Source organism: Plectrocnemia conspersa, unplaced genomic scaffold (assembly GCF_051122295.1).
Source record: "Plectrocnemia conspersa isolate PC_06_02 unplaced genomic scaffold, ASM5112229v1 ptg000011l, whole genome shotgun sequence".
Taxonomy (NCBI): domain Eukaryota; kingdom Metazoa; phylum Arthropoda; class Insecta; order Trichoptera; family Polycentropodidae; genus Plectrocnemia; species Plectrocnemia conspersa.
In genome coordinates, this window is record NW_028277175.1 from 11,935,729 (window position 1) to 11,955,673 (window position 19,945).

General features: G+C 31.6%; 1 protein-coding gene across 14 annotated transcripts in view; it reads right to left on the reverse strand.

Moving 5' to 3' along the window:
• Ten-m (teneurin transmembrane protein Ten-m) overlaps positions 1-19,945 on the reverse strand; it is a 460,112-nt gene that overhangs the window by 255,905 nt on the left and 184,262 nt on the right. Inside the window, exon 2 of one of the 14 annotated variants that reach the window (XM_088198139.1) lies at positions 5,136-5,203. The exons of the other annotated variants lie outside the window; for them this stretch is intronic. The gene's annotated coding sequence lies outside the window, so the exon portion shown is untranslated. The remainder of the gene's footprint in view (positions 1-5,135; positions 5,204-19,945) is intronic. 14 annotated transcript variants of the gene reach the window in all.

Genomic DNA, 19,945 nt, shown 5'->3' on the forward strand with positions numbered 1-19,945 from the left:
AAGCAGTAGAGTTTCAACGTGTATTTTAATTAACATTTTATGTGAAATAATTTGTAACAGTTATTATTATGTGATACTAACAATCAGCTAAATTTAACCGTTAATTTATGATTTTGATACAAAATATGCAATGATAATATATTCATACCTTAATACCTTACCAGTGCTACATTTAGAAAATTTAATATATACCTTATAATCAAGTTCTGACTACTAGCGATTATTATCTGTTTTAAAGATTTAAATCAGACTTATAAAGCAAAAGTTGAACCATTTTGAGGGCGAAAGTTTTGACTTTAATTATAATGACCCAATTTAAGGACAAAAGTTTCGCCTCCTTTTTAATAAAATACTCTTGCTTAGCGCAGGGCATGAAATTTTGAGTGTGTAGCCCAAAAGAGCCGCGGTATAGAATTTATAAAATCGTAAAGGTTGGAATAGCGTAGTTTGTAAGGTCTAGTCTGGTAACCCAGAGACCGCGAGTTCGGATCCCGGAAGTAGCTTTAATTTAAATTCATAAAAATGCGCTTTTATTCAAAACCGGTCTTAACAGCGTAAGTATGGTTATTAATTGTAAATTATAATGCACGTATAAAAATTTAATTACGTATTTATATAGAATACACCGATTTCTGGCGGTTAAAACTTGTAAGTATTCGATATAAAGTATTTTAAAAATAGTCCTAATGCATTTAAAAGAATCTCTAGGAAATAAAATGATTATTGAACAGTTTAGCTACCACGAAAATCAAACGATAAAAACAGGCTTTTTAATGTTAGATATAGAAAAAGCTTCCGACATGGAATAGCATAATGATTTAATTCATAAATACCCTTATGAGTAAAGCTATATTGTTTCAGTGTATAATCAACATTTTATACTGCGTAATATTTCAGCTGGAGTTCCTCAGAGAAATTCGCTCCGGCCGTTTCTCTGTATTTGGTATACGAATAATATCCAAAAAATTAAAAATACGAGTTTATCTATGTGCGCTGACGATACAGCAAGTACATCTTAAACCAATCGCGAATGAATTAAACAACTTACTGCTATCTTAAAAAAATATTTCGTGTGGTGGAAAATTTAAATTAAACAAAGTCGTAGACAAAATTTGTCACCGCCTCTACAGAGTAGACAGGTAAATAACGTAAAGGGAATCTATCGTTAGATACACAGGCTCACATCTGGACCCCCAAGCTTAAATTTAATAAACACATAACTTTGCTCTTAAATGCTTGCCAGTATTGAGACCTGTAGACAGATATTTAACAGAAAAAGAATGCTTACTACAAAAAATATACAAACAATTAGTCAAACATATCTTAACATGTCTGTCCGGTGTTAAGTATAACCTAATAATACTGTTTTATTTACTAAATTGCAAGTCACCCAAAATAAAGCTATAAAAATAATATATAATATACAATTTTATATAATACTAATCTAATAGCAACAATCAAAGAACATTGTTATTTTCATACTATAAAATATTTCGTGTAACTACAATAATCCACTTATCTTTTGTATCGGAGACTAGATATTTAAATAAAAGCCCAAAATGCCAAAGTACACATGCCTTATAGGCTCAAGACAACATATCAATTGTTCCAAATCATCAGTTATGATTACTCAAATTAGCTTTTTTATATAATATTTTTTTCTCTCACTTAAACTGTAAAAGGATTTTTAATTTTATCTCTTAAATTATAAATTTAAACGTATTATTTTATATTATTATTTTTGTTAGATTGTAAACATAATAATGAATATTAATCGGTAACATGTACTGTAAATATTAGTATGTTTATAAAATTAATCATTTATTAGAAATTACCGTTTTAAAATATGTATAAATTACTTACTCAAAAGGTTACTAAATATTATAAAAAAATCTTTTCTAAATTATTTCAATATTTTCTATTTATTTTATTAAAACCTTTATAACTATGGGCTTAATCGAATGAGTTAACTTACACGTATCGAGCCTAAAGCATAATATAATATACAAGTAAAATACAAATTGAACTGTATTATTTATTTAACATAACTATTTAAAATATTACGAAAAGTTTATAACAGCAATATAACAAAGTCGAAATTTCTAACTTTATTTCAGCCGTACTCAGCTCAGTTAAAATGCTGCGGTATTGTTAAATTCAGTTAGTTAAACTTTAACCCGCGTTTCAATTAAGCGTTCGGTCTATCAAAAGATTTTGGTGAAATATTTTATTTTATTACCGAACTATAAATAATTTAATTTACAAGATTTATCAAGATCTATCAGCTAAACTTTAATTAATATTTATTTGCTAATTTGTTCAAAAACAGGCGATGGATCTAATTCTACAAAATATTTTCAACGCAAATTTTCCTCGCGGAATTTTCATTTAGAAATTTTCCCCTGCGTCCTTGGCAAATTTTCGTACGAGACGTGTGACTTCGCGGATTATGCGATATTGGCGCGAGCTTTCGCGAAATTTCATTAAGCGTTCATTAATTCAGAAACTCTTTTGTGTTGCGGATAATAAGAAAACAATGGTGGGCTTGCGTCCGTTTAAGCTTGACGTTTTAATATCGGAGACTAATAATGATAATAAAGCTTGATCTTGTTTCATTACATTAAAATAATACTCGCTTAATATTATTACCTCTGAGCTATCGAAAATATTTATTTAATTCGTACTTATTTTCTAAAGCTTCATTAAGCTTTCGTTCTCATAGTTCCATTAATGAGCGAAAACCGCCGCATAGAGCTTAGACGCGAGCTTAAAGCTTGCGGTTAGCGCAATTTTCCGCATCGTTCTAGCAATCTGAAAGGGTCGATCTCTTTTTAAAAAGGGCTAGTGCATGTTTAGGTGCAGGCTGCCACGGTGGCATGGTCATAAATCAAAGTGTCATTGCCGGCGCTGGCCGGTGCTTCTGTCACATATTTCACCGCCGGCCCGTGATCCCGTAATGCGATTTTAACACCGCTCGGATGAAGTGAAACGAACGAGCTTCATGAATAATTTCCGATGCAAAAATTGGCGATCGACTCGGCCCTAAAAATTTGCATGTGAGACGACAGAGGGCTGTGAAATATGTACTGAAAAAAGAAGCGCGGTCTTCATGTCATTCGGCAATTTTAAACACCATATCATGAGAAGCGAGTGTTATCGCGAAATATGCTAAGATGAGAGTCCGCATATTCTTGTACTATCGTAATAGTATAAGTGCTTTAAATTTTCATTTGGATATAAAATTCCTATAAAACATTACTCATCAAAAGTTAATGTTGTAGAAAAATTTATCGCCTGTAATTTAAAATAGGATTTTATGGGCATAGTATTACTTTTATAAAAAAAGTTGTTTAGCTATAAAGAATTTTATTTTTCTAGTATATTAAAACTGTCAGTATATAATGCATTTATTTTAGCAATCTATAGATAGCTTAAAGCAATGTAATTTATCTTTTATTTATTACAAAAGAAGTATTATATTTTTCTGTACTAGGATGGATTATTACTAGGCGTTACTATGATATTTTAGTCCTTTCCAAAGCTTTCTTTAATTGAAATCTCATGCACTGCCTTAAACATTAATATTAAATCGCCAAGTTCATTTATATAAAAAAATATACCATTCTTGATTTTTAAGTCAGTTTTTAAATTTTTATTGACTCATTAATTTTTTTTAAAAAAAAGCTCACTAAAAATAACTAATTAATTATACATATTTCGTATTTACATACCGTTAAGCTAAACATCTAACGAATGATTTTGATCTAAATTAAGCCATAGTTTTTAAAAGTTTGCGTTTGTGACGCATTATATAGCTATAAAGATCGGAGATACGAACGACCGCGATCGCACCGGTGATAACCCGCTAATAATTTGTTAATTCGACGCTCAGAGCTTTTTCAATAATCGACATCGAGTTAATCATTAACGTTTCGATCGTTAAAACACAACACGCAAAGCAGTGATTTCAAAACGTTACAACATACGCCCTCGACACGAACGCTTCAAATAATGTCGCCAATCCGCCGAGCCAATTAAAAATTGACACAAATTACGGTTAATGTATAGTTTTTAATTTAGCGGCAGTTAAAAATAAACATACATACCCGCCCACATGTGTTCTTCATTATTAAACGTACATACATGGCGGGCAATCATCGTAAATGTGTCGTCGCGTGGAAAGCTCGCGTATCGATCACGCGAGAGCTTTTACGTTTAGAGCAGTGGCGGTTTGACCAAAGAGCTACGTAACTGCAGTATGTAATTAAATATATTTAAAAATAAAAGCGTCACTTTACACGTAGTGATAGTAATGTAATAATGAAACGGCTTAAATGTGCTGTAATTTAATCTTTCATGCTATTAACTATTTTAACCTAACTTAACTTAATTAACAATGCTGGTAAAATAGTTTTTATTATAGCAATAATATATTAAATATAAATTGTGGGCATTGTACCTACATTAAAAATTAAGAATAATATTTTAGATACAGAAGTTTATTAATCATGTGCCTTAAATCAAGAGTAGTAAGTGTTTAATAATAAATTTGAGCTATTATACTGAAGTAGTGCATAAATAATTATTAATTATTAACACATTTTTAATGTAATTTTTACAGCCTTAGAGTTTGCAATATGTATAGCTATTTTTACAAAGTATTTAACGAGTACTTAATTAAAAAAATATTAGGTGCCCAACAATATAAATAATATATAAGCTGATGCTGTTGTTAGTTAATCCCAATAAATAGTTTTTAAGTTTTATATTAACTTTTAAAAATGTTATTATTAAAATACACTGTTGCTTACAATTAGAAACAACGATATATAGTCTACTTTATTAAAATACAATTATTAAATGTATTTTGTGTATTAAAATAAATAAACTATGTAACATCCCTAAAATTTTAGGTCGCGAGTTGCTAGTGATTCGAGGCTATTTTTTTTTTAAATGGCGGCTGGCCTTAGGTGTTAGCGATACGTATCTGAGAATAACGACGTGCATGTATATTAATTAGTCCTAGGGGGTTGAAAATCGCACCACAGGGCGATGTATAACTGTCTAAACGCGGTGATGGATGACGAAGGAGAAGAAAATCGCTGCTTCCGACATAATAATTGAAAAAAGCTCACATCTATCTACCACCGGACAAGGACGAATCCTCTTTTTTGGGCGTGGGTGAAAAATCGTTTGTGTTTACCTGAAACAAATAAAAAATCATTATTATTCAGTGTGTCAGTTAACGTGTTGAAATACTACAAATTATCCCATAAAGATTACTATCTGATATATCACCATCGTTGTCGCGGTGAAAAATATATCTAAGTATTTTTCACTCCCCCATTTTTTTAAAGTACCCTGTTAAAGTAATAACATTCTGATTTACCAATTACGACACGCACAAACTCGTTAAAATGTTTAATATATTACTTGAACATGAAAATATGTATATCGTTAAATTTTTATAATTCATTCGATATAAAGTAATTATATATAATTTTCTTGTTAATTATCGTTTTGAATAAGGTTAAATAAGTTTTTTTATTAATATTTTATTACGGTAGAATTATATATGAATGACTCTACGAGGCAAACTAAAGTTTTCTCCCTGATAATATGAGTAGAGTATATTATTGAATATGATTATTGTATTAGAGAAACTTTCTTGACATTATTTATTTAGTTTTGCCTTAGTCGAACTATAGTAGTGAAAAGCATTTAAGTCTTTGTTAATCAAGGAATTCATCAATGTACTATTATCGACTAACTAAATTTATGGTTTAGTTTGAAAATTCAGTTCAAAATGAATTTGAAATTTATTCTTTTAGATCATATTTTAATTATATGAATATAAAATCATTATGAATATAAATTCTAGCTAAATATTCTGTTAAATTATTCGTTTATATATACTGCATTTTTATTGTGATTTATAGCTTTCAAAAAATTTGATAGGAACTTTAAATATTTTTAATAATTAGCACATATCTCAGTTTTATAATTACAGTTTTATAAATATATGTTTAATTTTGTACTCCAATTGTAACATTTTTTACACCTCACCATAACATTATATATTCCTTTGGAATGTTTTCCATATTTTTCCCCCTAATACATATTTTTTTCCCTCTGAAAAAAAATCTCGCCACGATGACACCGTGGCACATTTTTATATCCGCATTATCACGTATAACCCTTTCTGGCAAGGAAATTATAAAAGATAACGACTTTTCAGGGACGCTCCGCCACAATATCCAATCTATGCATCTAGCCATAAAGCGCATCGTAAATTCATACAACGGCGACGAAACGAGCATGCAGCCTCGGGCCCTGTAAATATCCTATGTATTTTTTTGCTGACGAAAAAATACATTAAGGGGATATGCTGTAACGTTAAATTTGACTTTATATATAAATATGACATCGTATATTTCTTAGCATCGCTGATTGAAATTTGATTTAATATATAAGAAATTCAGAAAGAATAGAATTTTATATATGATATTTTTTTGCGAAAACACACATATCACACATTCGCAAAAAAAGGGAACTGCAGGTTGAAATTTAAATCTGAATTGAAAAAGGAGTCCTTGGAGCGAGACGACCAGGGGGCTAAAAACAACGGTAAAAAGCGTCCAGTAATCAATTTTATGCAAATGCGTGTAGTAATGAATTACCGCGCATTGCCATGGCCATAGCTGGGTTAGGGGTGAAGGACCAACCAGCTCGAGGGTTAAAAGCTCCGTCATGGCAGTGCTGTGAAGGGGTGCCCGTGGATATTGCGGATTCATAAATTTACGGAGCTTAAAATAAATCAGTTGAGAGATTTAGAGCGATATAAAAGTGTTGGAAGGGCCGGGGAGTGAGGGAGGTGCAAGTGGTAAATTAGCATATTTTATTCGAGATACCGAAACATTTACATCTTTCTCAACAAGCACGTGATGCATATTAAGTCGCTTTAGTATGGGGCGGTCAGTATCGAAATGCTGAGGTACTATGCAAAATTTGATAGTATAATGAAATAAAAAATATTTCAGTGTTGACTCAAAAAATGCATGTTTTGAGATAATCGACTTTAAGCACATTATGTATTTAAAATTAATAAGAATCATTAAACTTACATGTATAATCATTGCTACGAAAATCACTCGACAGCACATCCAATTTAGAAGCTCCAGAATAGGACAGAAATTCAGAAATTTTGGATGATTTCAACAAACAAGATCTATTAGCCCTAAATAAACTATACTTTACTGACCATGTATAATTTTTTTAATATGTCCAACTTTTATTAAAAAACATAACATATAGACATACTGCGGAATCTTCTGTAGAAGCGCTGTACAACATCAATCGAATTCACCATCAAATCCAGGAACATTCATGCCGATCCTTCGCGAACTTTTCCGCGGAAAATCTGCTCCGGGTTTTCCGCCAGTACTGGCACACGTACGGGCCGCGACGCAAACGTGGGCCGACGCTAATTGCGGAAGCAATTTATTGTCTCGACAGTACGGGCCATACATCATTGTTATTGCCCGATACGCCGTCCGTCCGCCGTTTTGACGATCATAAATATTAACGATGATTTATAAGCCGCGGATCGGACCTTATCATTCACCGGGATGTTACTGGGTCGCCCATCCGAAAGTATGTACCCGAAAAACGCATCCATCTTACTGAAGCACCCTAATCTGATAATAACTTGATCAAATTGATACATTTTTTATATACTTATATATAGTCTATAATATGATAGGTACGTACAAACGATTTTAACGTCAGATTCACGTCTTAAATGATTGACTTTTATAACTTTTACTAACTTGAAAATGGTGCTTTCATACTTATCTAATATATACTACGCGAAACAATTTTGCTATTAATAAAATAAGAAAAAACAAAACAATAAAACATAATATAAACAAAAGCGAGACAAATGAAAAAATATATAATTAAAAAAATATTTAAAAATAAAACACAAAAACACATTAGTAAGTCGGTCGACTTTTTTCAAGTAAAAAAACGAGAACTTGCTTTAACCTTTTCTATGCCTTAAGCGTGTTAATGCGCTCTATATGTTTGGGCGTACAAGGATGAAAAAAAAGCTTAATAATAGTGTCATTCTTCGAAAAATAAAATCCCAGTATGATAAAATAATATCAGGAAAGGTATATGAATATTTTGGGCTGAATATTCAAGTAAATTATTTTATTTCAGTATTAAATTAATTTAGCTGATGTAATCAGGCGTGTTTTAAAGATACTGAAAGGAATCAGTTGTGGTCTTTCTTTGCTTTCAGAACTTGTTATCGTAAGCCAGTGTTATTTAAGTATATTATAAATAATATAATAAATATAACACGCTATGCGATAAGCGTTTCCCGTATAAAATTTCTGCGAACCCGTATCATCTTCAATTTCCCGCTGACTCAGATGGATTTTGCGTTTACGTACACATAAAACGTAACTTTTACAGTTTCTTCGCGAACGCCAGGGGTTGGAATAAAATCCGAAACGGTTCACCCGCAGGCTAAATGGGATATCAAATCATAAACACAATTTTTAAGCCGGGCGCACTCGATCGGCGCGGCCCTGGAGCTTTCGACTCCTTTTTGCGCTTCGATCTCAAGTGACCCAGAAAGCATCTTTCCCCGTTGGCGATAAGCGATTATTGATTTCGAAACGAAATTGCAGTGCTGCACACATACATACATATATAATACAACAAAAATGTATAAGGTCAGACCATTTATAAAAGATTTTTAAGTGAATTTGGAATATACAACACAGCTGCTTATTATTTGGAGTGATATTTTTTATTTACTTATTCAACTACATACTCAATTCTAGATAAGAAAAATCTTAAATGGATGAGAGGCATACAGAGCAAAAAAAAATTATATTACACACTCTAGAAATCACATATTAAAGATGAATAAAATACTAATACTGAATAAATATTTATACACTAATTATAACTCTGAACATTTAAATCCAAGGTGGTTGACGATATCTTTTAACACTAAATTTTGTCTGATAAAAAATCCCGATAAATATCTTATAATTTCGATTAGATATCACCCTATTAATTTATTGTTGTCGTATAGTAAAAATATTCTTAAAAATAATCTTAACTCGTGTATAAGAATTTTTAGCAAATAAAATTATTAACAAACAGTTCGGCTTCTGCAAAATGTATTCAACAATACATCAGTTGAATAGTTTGACAGAGATATACTTAATAGTTTTAAGCTTTCGATACGGTATGGTATGACGGTTTGATTCATAAATTATATAAAAAAAAATCCCCGACTATCTGCTTTACTTAATACACTATACATGAGAAGTAGAAGCTATGTTGTTTCACTAAATAATGAACACTTAATACCGCGTAAAATTCCAGCTGGAAATTATCAGAGAATTTTGCTCAGGCCGTTTCTCTTTATCTTATAAGCGAACGATATCATTTCTGCTATTAAAAACTTTTAAAACATTGCTTAGAGATTAATAATATATTTATTACTTTTCATGATTTATTGCGCAAATTTGGAAAATAAATCGCTACCTCATATATCACGCGTTATGAATCAACAATACTATAAAAATGTATAAGGATCCTTAATTTTAAATTAAAATGTGGATTCAATGGCATGATAATTATTTTTTTAACATTTTAATACAATTTCACAAAAGAGCGCCGAAGGAAGGCCCCGCAGCCGGTCTAATTGTGCGGATTAAGTCAGACTAGCAATGAGCCGAGAGCTTATTAAGATTCCATAAAAGTGACGATAAAGTTTTCCAGAGCCCAATCCGGGGGATGATGCAGGTAATTCAGTTTTAATCTTCCAAATTAGCCCTCTCGGGTTTGTGCCCCAAAGCGTATAACGAGCAGTTTGGCTCGCGTTACGGCCGGGGGAGAGACACATTAATTTTTGTCGCAAACTATAAAACGTGAACGTAAAACATATCTATATGAATAGTGCTGATACATTTGCTACTATCGTTGCGGACATTATATTTAACCGGTGTATCGTTACGCCGTTTTATACGACTATAGCTACAACACATAACAAGCCCATCGCAAATTATAACGGCCGTTGAGCGTAAAAGCCCAATTTGGACCGTGCATAGGTCGTCTCCTACGATGGCGATAAAGTTTTTGCTAGACTACAAAAATCTTATTTTTAAAGTTTTATGTTCGGACAAGTTGTTCGTGTCCGTGAAAAGAAATTATAAACGCAGATGCCGCAGTTATTAATGTTGTAAAGTGTGCGCTGCATCGCGTCGTAAATGAAAAATTCAGTAAATTTTAAAAGGTCGCAAAATTTATCCGACCCACCCCTCTTGTGCACAGGGTGGCGTTTAATATAGAACATGAGGGTGGCGGAAATGGGTGGCAAAACGTTAATTTTATGATTATAGCGGTTGTTGCGCTTGAGCTTGATGCAGATGTATGTATGTATGTGCTTTTTATTAAAAATAACTCGTGGGCGCATGTTTTTAAAAACATTCTAATGTATAAAAACTATTAAATTGTGGGCGAATGTTTTACAGAACATTCTTATGTATTAAAAATAGGCTATTTTTATTTGAACAAACTTTTATGAACCGTATAACTTTATTATCAGAATAATATCCTAAAATAAAAACAAATTTTTTCTCACAATGGGTCTTACTAACACCCGACGTCAAAATAATGTTACTAATAAATCCATTTCATCGTTAGTATGAATTCAACATTTGACACACAAAAAACGGCAAGGTTACTATCGTATGTTATACAAGGTGCATTTATAAATAGCGATCAGAATACTTTTATAAATAAAATTTACTTTTTTTCTGAAAAGCATAAGTGAAAAACTCGGTTTTGGGGCAGAAGCCGTAATTTGGCAGCCAAAATAGACGCTGAAAAAGCTAGTAACAGTTTGTATTGCTAGTAAATGCCGCTATCAGGCGGTGGAGTTGAAATGGCAGGCCTTTATTGGCGTGTCGAGCTGTATTATTATCGGTAATTTTGTAGAGTAGCTAGGATCTGTCATGATGTGTTCTAATAATGATCATGTATGATCTGCTGATGAGTCTCGTGTCCATGAATTGTCCTGTCCTAGTGCATCATTTAACGCGTCTCCTCCCTCTGTGACCAAGTGTCACATTTTTTATAATGCTATTTTGATATAGCTCTGGTGAATGAGGATGTTTGCGATTTCGGTGTTTGGTAACAAAAGGGTAAAAAACAATAGTATTTTACGCTGGTAAGAATGTATTATATTGCGCTTATCCTTTCCAAACAAAGATTAGTTTTTATGGTAAAGTGATTAGCATTTTAGGACGAATATTCAATATTTCTGATTAAAGCAATTCTTTGGCCGCGAGATCTTTCTTCGATTGTTAGCCTTATTTTCGAGACGTGTTGGTTACTTTTTCGTTGTTTAAAATGGTCGATAAAATAACCTCAAAGTTATAATAAATTGTACAGATGGTTGAAACATCTACAATATTTACAATTATTATATAATTTAATATAAAAAAATAAAAAATATTTTGATTATTGATTATTACTCGATCGCAATTAAGATAACAACATATTTTGCTAGTTATTTATTTTTTAAACACATAAAAAAAATCAGTACTTTATTTTATAAAACTTAAACCTATTTTCTGTGTAGTGAAAAAAATCAAATCTCGTTTAATTGTCATATTTGTAATTTTTTAGTTAATCTAAAATACAAAGGATAAAAAATCCATTATTCGACTTTTTTCGGTTATTTTTTAATGAATTTTTTTTTATCAACTCTTTACATTAATGAGTAATAATCAACATCGTAAAACCCTTTGAGGATTAGTGATCCTCATTTACATCCCGCCTACTGACAAGAAAAACAAGCTTTGTAAAAATGTGTTTTGCTGTTTTCGCAAAGTAAATAACACATGTGGTGTTTTAGCAAATACCGTCAGTCGAGCTGTTATCTAAAGGGCAAATAAACTATAAGGGATTAAAGCACAATACTACAAACCAGATTTAAGAAAACCATTAATCAACCGATAAATGATAATTAAACAAGGATATATACATAGGTGTAACATATTGCAGGAAATTTTAATCTAACATAAAAGCGTACTTTTCATAACAGGAAGAATATATATAATATTTAACTGTTATGTAAAATATATGGTAATATTGAAAATGCTATACACATATGTAACATAAACATATTAAAAAGCATTTAAAATTAAATCGTTTTAACAATCAATTCAAAATGGCAAAAAGACCATCGCCCATCAATTCACCCCCCTCTAAAAATCTCTGGAGCCGCTAATGGAGCTTAATAAATTGCATTCTCGTTTCACGAGCGTTTTTCTTTGTTTCGCTACCTAATTGTAAGCGATTCCACTCCGTGATACAATAGTCGAGAGTTTCAGCGTTATGACTAAGTCAAACTAGGGTGGTGTTTCTCTACCGGTGAAATATGTGTCAGTGTGCTGCGAATCCGGGGGAGGAAGAAGGCTACCCTTCGGAAAGTGCGGTTTCAGAACAACACAACTTGGTCCCGAACTGGGGCATGCGACTTGGACGTGGCCGAAGATTTATGAATATTTCACTGTGTCGCTAGACGTCTGCGCCAGCTGACCACCGGGATTAAGGGAGGTACTATTGTTTTAGCGCCCCTTCGATTTTGCAAAAGATTTATACACTCAAACCCCTCAGCAACACCGGACTTGATTTGTCGTTAAAATCGGTTGCAGCTGGTTAGAATTGCTTTGAAATAATGTATGCATCAATCACTGTTAATGAATCAATTAAATACATTAAAATCGGGAAATCTATGGGGAAATAAATATTGTCAAACAATGTAGTAGCTACTGTGGATTTCTTAACCATCAACGATATTGAAGTATTATAAATAAAATGAAAATAAAAATATTAGAGATATATAACCAGGGATAAATTTTAATATTAAAAAATTGAAGAAAGGTATATAACTATTTATTTCGTAGTTAGATAATTTTAATGATCAAACTATTCATATAATTAGAGATTTGCATAAAAAAGCTTTAATTGATTTTGTGGTATGGGAATTGTGAAATATTAAAGTACTCTTTACTTCATTAAAATGTATATTAAGGCGCTAAGTTGCTACGATGTATTAATTAATAATAAAATCTCAAATTTTTATTATAAAAAATGTGAATGCTACAAAAAATATGCAAAATTCCTATACAGTGATTTATATATTATAAAAGTAAATCTAAAAATACAGAAAAAAATACATTATTTAGAAAAAGAATCCTAGATATAAATATTAAATAAAATCATTTATTTTTAATACATTTAATTGGGCACCAAAAATGATTTATAAAATAACTTTTTAAATCCCGGAAATTACAAGATTTTAGATTCCCAAGATTTTAAAATCTATAGTAGCAACATTATACACTATATATGCATATAATTTATTGCTATAATTATTATCTGGTTTATATTTTCAAAGCACGTTTGAATGTGTTATCGCAAGCTTTTGCGTCAGACCAAAGCTCGCAGCCATATCAAGGATTCATGAAGGAACGTCCGCGCGGAAAATATTATTCATTTCCTTAAAAGATGCCAAGATTCTCTTTCATCGTTGGCTTTTTTAATGAAAAAGGGCTTCGCTGAAAAAATCTCAGTTCACTTAATTAATGCATCCCTAGAGACAAAACATCGAACACAATAGCTTATACTGTGCCTGTCGACAACAAAAGCTACGTTCCGTTGCCACCCGCCCATCCAGGATACTTATTGTTTTCTTTTCGTGTTACAGTATTATTACAATTGATGTATTTTTTTATATCTGAACTCAAAGTTCAATTCGCATGTATAAAATATATTTTCCATTTATTTATTTAGCTTTATAAGGGGCGAGGTTGAATATTGTTACAGACAAATGTAAATATCTCTCATTTTTCTTATCAATCATTATATATTACATATTTAAAAAAAAAAATTGAAGTCCAATTGATTTAATATTAAATAATAACAAATTAAGCTCGTAAAGGTACTTGAAAAATATATTTAATTGCCTGAAGGTATTTTAAAGCTAATTGCCTGCTATGTTGCAATCAATTGTTGTAACTACTCAAATGATGCTGTGTTTGGAATTTCGGATCTTTAACAACATAAATACAATTTTAACTTTATATAGCAGTCCAACTTTTTGGATCTTCTGGTTCGTATTACCCAACAAAATATTATCAAGGGCTGCATAAAGAATTTATTATTTATTTTCTACAGTGTAACCCATATTAACAATGGGTCGATTACAACTTTACTTTTTAAACAAAATAAATTATGCAATATAATATTATAAAACGGAATATGGATTTTTTAAATTAGGGTTTTTAAACTTATTCATAATATAACATAATACGACCGCGGGGCTTATCTCCTGTTGAAATGCGAAAAATGTATATAGTACTGCAGTCAAGTGGTTAACACTTTACTGCACTACAATATACAGTGTCTACGTAGCTAGTTTCTAGAGAATTCAGAAACCTAAAATATATGGTGATTTAATATAAACTCACATCTACTGCAGTTTCAGATTTTTAGTACATCTCACGGATTAAGTTATTCCGTCCTATTGAAATATAGTGGTTTATATACATATATGTATATATTTGGACATAGACATCTACTTCTAATCCTCGCAAAATACTTAATTGACTGACTTTAATTGTGTTTTTAATGTACGTTTGACTCTCTTGCAAGTCTAGATTAGAAACATTTAGCTCATACTTTTTTCCCTATTTAGTGGAGATACACATGTTTGAGGAAACATCCGAAATATAATAAAATAGTATACATTTTTTTTTAAATATTAGCACGTGAAAAGGCTTTATTTAGCACGTGATTTGATCAAATTTAATAACAACGACATCTCGACGTCTACCTGGTTTATATTTATATAAATCTGACCCTAAATTCACGCGACGGCGCTAAGGCGCATTAAAGCGTCAAAGGCTCACATATGATCAACCGTCCAGGAAATTCCTTTCACCATTTCTTCATATTTTTCGGATCACTGATCCATAAATAATCCTGACCAATCACACACAACGCAGCGAAACGTTCTCCTCAGACTTAACGATGGAAAATTTATGATAATATCAAATAAAACTACGTGGTGTTATGTTATAAAACAGAATCATTTTAAAAATGTAGGTTTATTAAAGTTATACATAATATAACATAATACGACCGCGGGGCTTATCTCGCGTTGAAATGCAAAAAAATGTATATTTTTCCTTTCATGCTTTTCCATTAGGACCTCATCACCGCGTCTGCGGGTGATCTGAAAAGATTTTTTTTCAACCTTCAGTCAAGTGCCCGAGGAGCTTTAATCAGGATGATAGGCTTTGATGGCGTCATTATACATACATATGTATAGGTATACGCTAAAAATTTTGAAAGGCACACCTTTTTATTATTTCGTGCGTCTCTACGTTCATTGTACGATGTCGAGATTTGCGACATTTTTCACGTTATTCATTCACGCCTGCATCGTTTTATGTAAGCATTCTGATCTTTTGATTTACGTGTTTTCAATGTGAATGCAAAATAAACAGAAACCTTTCTAGGTAAAATATTAAAGAGAGAAAAATATTGTAAGAGTCAACAGTATCTGGCCTGAAACATTTAAAAGTGTAAATAAAATAAAATATTTTTATGTACAACCCCTAATTTTGCTAATGTTTATTAAAAACCTAATTGTGTTTGAACAGTAACTGACCAGATGTATTAGCTATTTTTATTATATAATAAATTTTTATATAAATATAAATACAAATGGATATAGTAAATGTTAATAATTGGGCAAAATAGCTAGCGAGCCCCAATAAATATATTATAATAATTTGAGAAGACATTGAAAAAAATTACACCTTCTTAATTGGAAAAAGGTTTGGTTTCTGTGCAGCGCATCTAAACCCGTTTATTAACTACGATGCAAACTGATCAAAAATAAAAATTTTAATACAGATTCAAATATAATTCCAGAAAAAAAACTATCCAAATAAAATACATTATCTGTTATCTTAGTAAAAATCAATTAGGAAACCGTTTAGTTATATTCATATGGTGGTACCTTAAGAACCATAATTTTAAGTGATGTTGCTATATCCTTGCCTATTACTTACATCCCTGTTATGTTGCTTTACATAGACCCCAAATAAGACTTTGATATTTTTTTAATTAATCAGTAAAAAAAAGTGACTATGAGATACAACTTTTTTATTCCGACTATAAAACTATTTTGCTCCGGTATTTATAGACCTTCCTATGATACTGAAAGGCACATTTTAAAAGATACTTCAGAATGATGTAGAATTGTCGTTCGTTGCAATACTTTTCACCGTCAGTTTAGCCCAATTTAAAATTTATACGACGTGGAATAAAATCATGAAGCGGGTGCGTGCTCTCTATTTTCCCCGTAGAGCCGGTAATGAACGAGAAAAAAATATGTACGTCTGCCGAAATTGAGGCAGCTTTGTAAACGTCACGTTAATCAGCTCTTCAGATTTATTTCGTAACTTCAAATAAGCCGACGTCAGCTTCTCTCTTGGAGTCTCCTGCGACTCGGCGCTATAAATTTTCATTTTCCGATTCCCGTCCTACTGACTCTCTGGGTAGTAAAATATTCGGCGGGTATTAATATAAAAATCCGCGTTATCTCACCGGTCGGCGTTCTGATTTTTTTTACCGAATACATCCCAAATTAACAGGTGGATGAGTTCCCGCGGGAATACTTTTGCGACGCTCGGCCGACAATGGCATTATCGCTTTGCATTAGCGCCGAAAAAAGTTTGCTATATTTTGAGGTCCGAATTTAAAACTTTTCACTTTGCGTGAAATATGTCTCTTTGCGTTTATATATTTATCATGATTTTTTACTTATACATATGCGCATATATATTTGAAAAGTTTAGTGAATTTTGAAAATTGTCGGTCTACCACTTTGTCGGTTGTATATTTTAAATAAACGATGTAAATTTATAAAAAAAGCGTCAACATCCATCGCGTAGTATTTTTACAATTTATGCACGGAATCAATTATTAAGTTGACGATTTTCGATTTGTTATGATTTGGTCAGTTTTTCGTAGCTGTTTTTAATATATATGATGAATATAGACATACATATGTATGTATTAAATTTAAAGTCGATTCAAGTCCCATCAATTTATAATAGTAGGTACTATTAAGAGTTTCTAAATATTTGTTATTTTCAACTTTTTAAATATTGAATATTTTTAGGGTTGATCTGCTGTTAGTGTATATACACTATATATATAAATATTTTTTTATATATTTCACTACATATTTGAACAAATTTTTAACGAGCAGTTACAGTTAAATACGGTCGAATATTCGAATAATACGATTAGATTTTCTTGTCTACTCTCATATGGTAATTTTAAATAAAAATAATTCGGTCTTTATTTCAGCTAGATATTATCAAATTTAATTATGTATGCATGTAACGTGATTTGAAAATGTCCAACCAACATCAAAGCTGCTGCGCTGTGATTAAATAGGAAATGCACAAAAATCCGGCAGCTAGGGTCAGTGTGTCCGATGCATAATTAAAGTCAGCCCAGCAAATCGGAGAGCCGTCGCGTTTCAATTATTTGAAACAATGTATAAATAATTTATCGGAAGCGTTTTAATGCGCTCGGACATCAATTAATTTTATATGCATTCAATTATGACACTTGCGCACGAGAGAGCGCCGGATAATTGCGCGTCGTGCACATCAAAACATTGCAATTTGCTGATCAAACACTCTGCGGCCGTGGCTATTAAGCGTGCAAATTGCCGACGAGGATTCATTAGTCAGGAAACGCGATCATGATCGACTGAGTCAAAATGTAGGAGCAAGGCGATGAAATTTGCCATTAATTTGCATAGGAAGATTCATGACAAGATAAAATTTTAAATCGAACCAAATTTAATTTCAAGACTAAAATAAACTATCAAATATCCAAGCAAACGATTATTCGTTCAGGACTAGCTGTAAAAAAATACTTTGAGTCGTTATTTCTGCATTAATAAAAGTTTAGGCATTATATAAAGCTAGATCCTATGATTTTTTAATAAATTCTTGATTTAATGAATCCAATTATTTATTTATTTAGAATCGATTTTAATCTTTCACGTGATCAATCATGGTGTGTTTTGTGGAGCAAAACGAGAGGCACCTCAATTTACTACCTGGTATTTAGCAAATAAATTAAATTAAATTAATTTATAATAATAGGTTACTTCAATAAATCACGATGGTAAAAAACAGTGTATTATTACAATACAAAAAAAAATAAAAAAATTATAAAATTTCAAAATTAAACTATACGATCATATAGATTAGTGAGCGTCACATCTTCCAATTTTTATCCAAAACACACAGACGCTAGAACTAACACAACATATACATTATTTTTTTTATTTATTTTGTGCAAAATGGATCAAAATATTTATTTTTATAGCCGGATGTGACACTGACAAAAAACCTTGAAATGCGTATTGCCGCTTCAACAAGAACAAGCAAGACAATGAATATTCTTACGCGCATGTTTCATTTATCCCTCGCATACAAAAAAAGAATGCCGGTGCGAATTTTTAATGTAACAGCAAATTGTCGATGGATTTGGTACACTCCCAATTTTACACAGTGTCTTTTCAAAAATTGAAAATGAACTACCAATCATCTTTTTCTACATCATTAAAAAGTGATAGTAATGCTAGAACGAAACCAAAGAAAACAGCCCAAAGGTTTGTTTGACATTATATAATTATGATTTGTAATATCGATGTAGGTTTTTGCGAACCTTCTTTAAAAGAGCAAATTACAGTTTCACGGCGCGTTAAATCTGTTTCATTTGCCATTGAAAATACATTTTCACAAGAAGAGTTTGATTTCAACAGAACTCACAAGTCACAAGAAGAGTTTGATTTCAACAGAGCTTTTTAGTAGTGCTTAGCGACATACAATTTTTCTTAAGAATTTAGCGAATCATATCCCTACGCCCATAAAATATAGGCTCCGTGATCTTTAGTAGAAATTTCTCTAGCTAAAATGTTCCCGCTGACATCGTAAGAATAATCTGATGGCCAAAAAGATCAAGAAAAATACTCTAAAGGAAAAGTGGTAATTTATCTGCATACAAATTATGTGAATAATAAATAACAAAAAAAACAAAAGGTTTATGTTGGGCCTTAGAAGAACCCACGAAGGTGTGAAATATTTTTTCGACATTCGACAGCATTGTCTATTATAGCTTAAATAAACCTAGAATAACCGAGTTAAATCATCCGAGCATCTGAGGTCCGACAATTTTCTCACCAAAACTAATGACAAACCTTTCATATAATTTATATTTTTCGGTAGAGGTATATCTAGAGATCGCTTGGCGTATAGAATATTATACAAAAATCTTATTATTAAAATATCAAAATTTGTTATTTCTCGTTATGTTGAACCTAGCCAGATTTGATCCCCAGCCAAATTACAAATTTTGCCGACAATCTAATCTAATTGCAACAACAACGATGTATCGACGCTCGCATATTTACCGTCGACCATTTGCGGGGCTTACGTGCCCCGATACTAATATTCGCGATGGCCTCCATAAACTTCGATTAAAGTGCAGCGCCAGCGGATAGACCTCCAACTGATCCCTCCCAAAATATTATTGGATTACGTTCCACAGGCGATAGGCTCCCTGTGCGCGAAAGCCTCCAGGAAATATGCAACTCATCGAAATATTACGTACGATGACGAATAATACTATCAGAAATTTTAAAAGCAACAACAACTAGCTCAGTGCTTAAAAATATACACCATAAAAAAAAGTTAATCCTGTAAAAAAGATATTCTGATAATAAAAATGAAATTGTGAATGACTTATA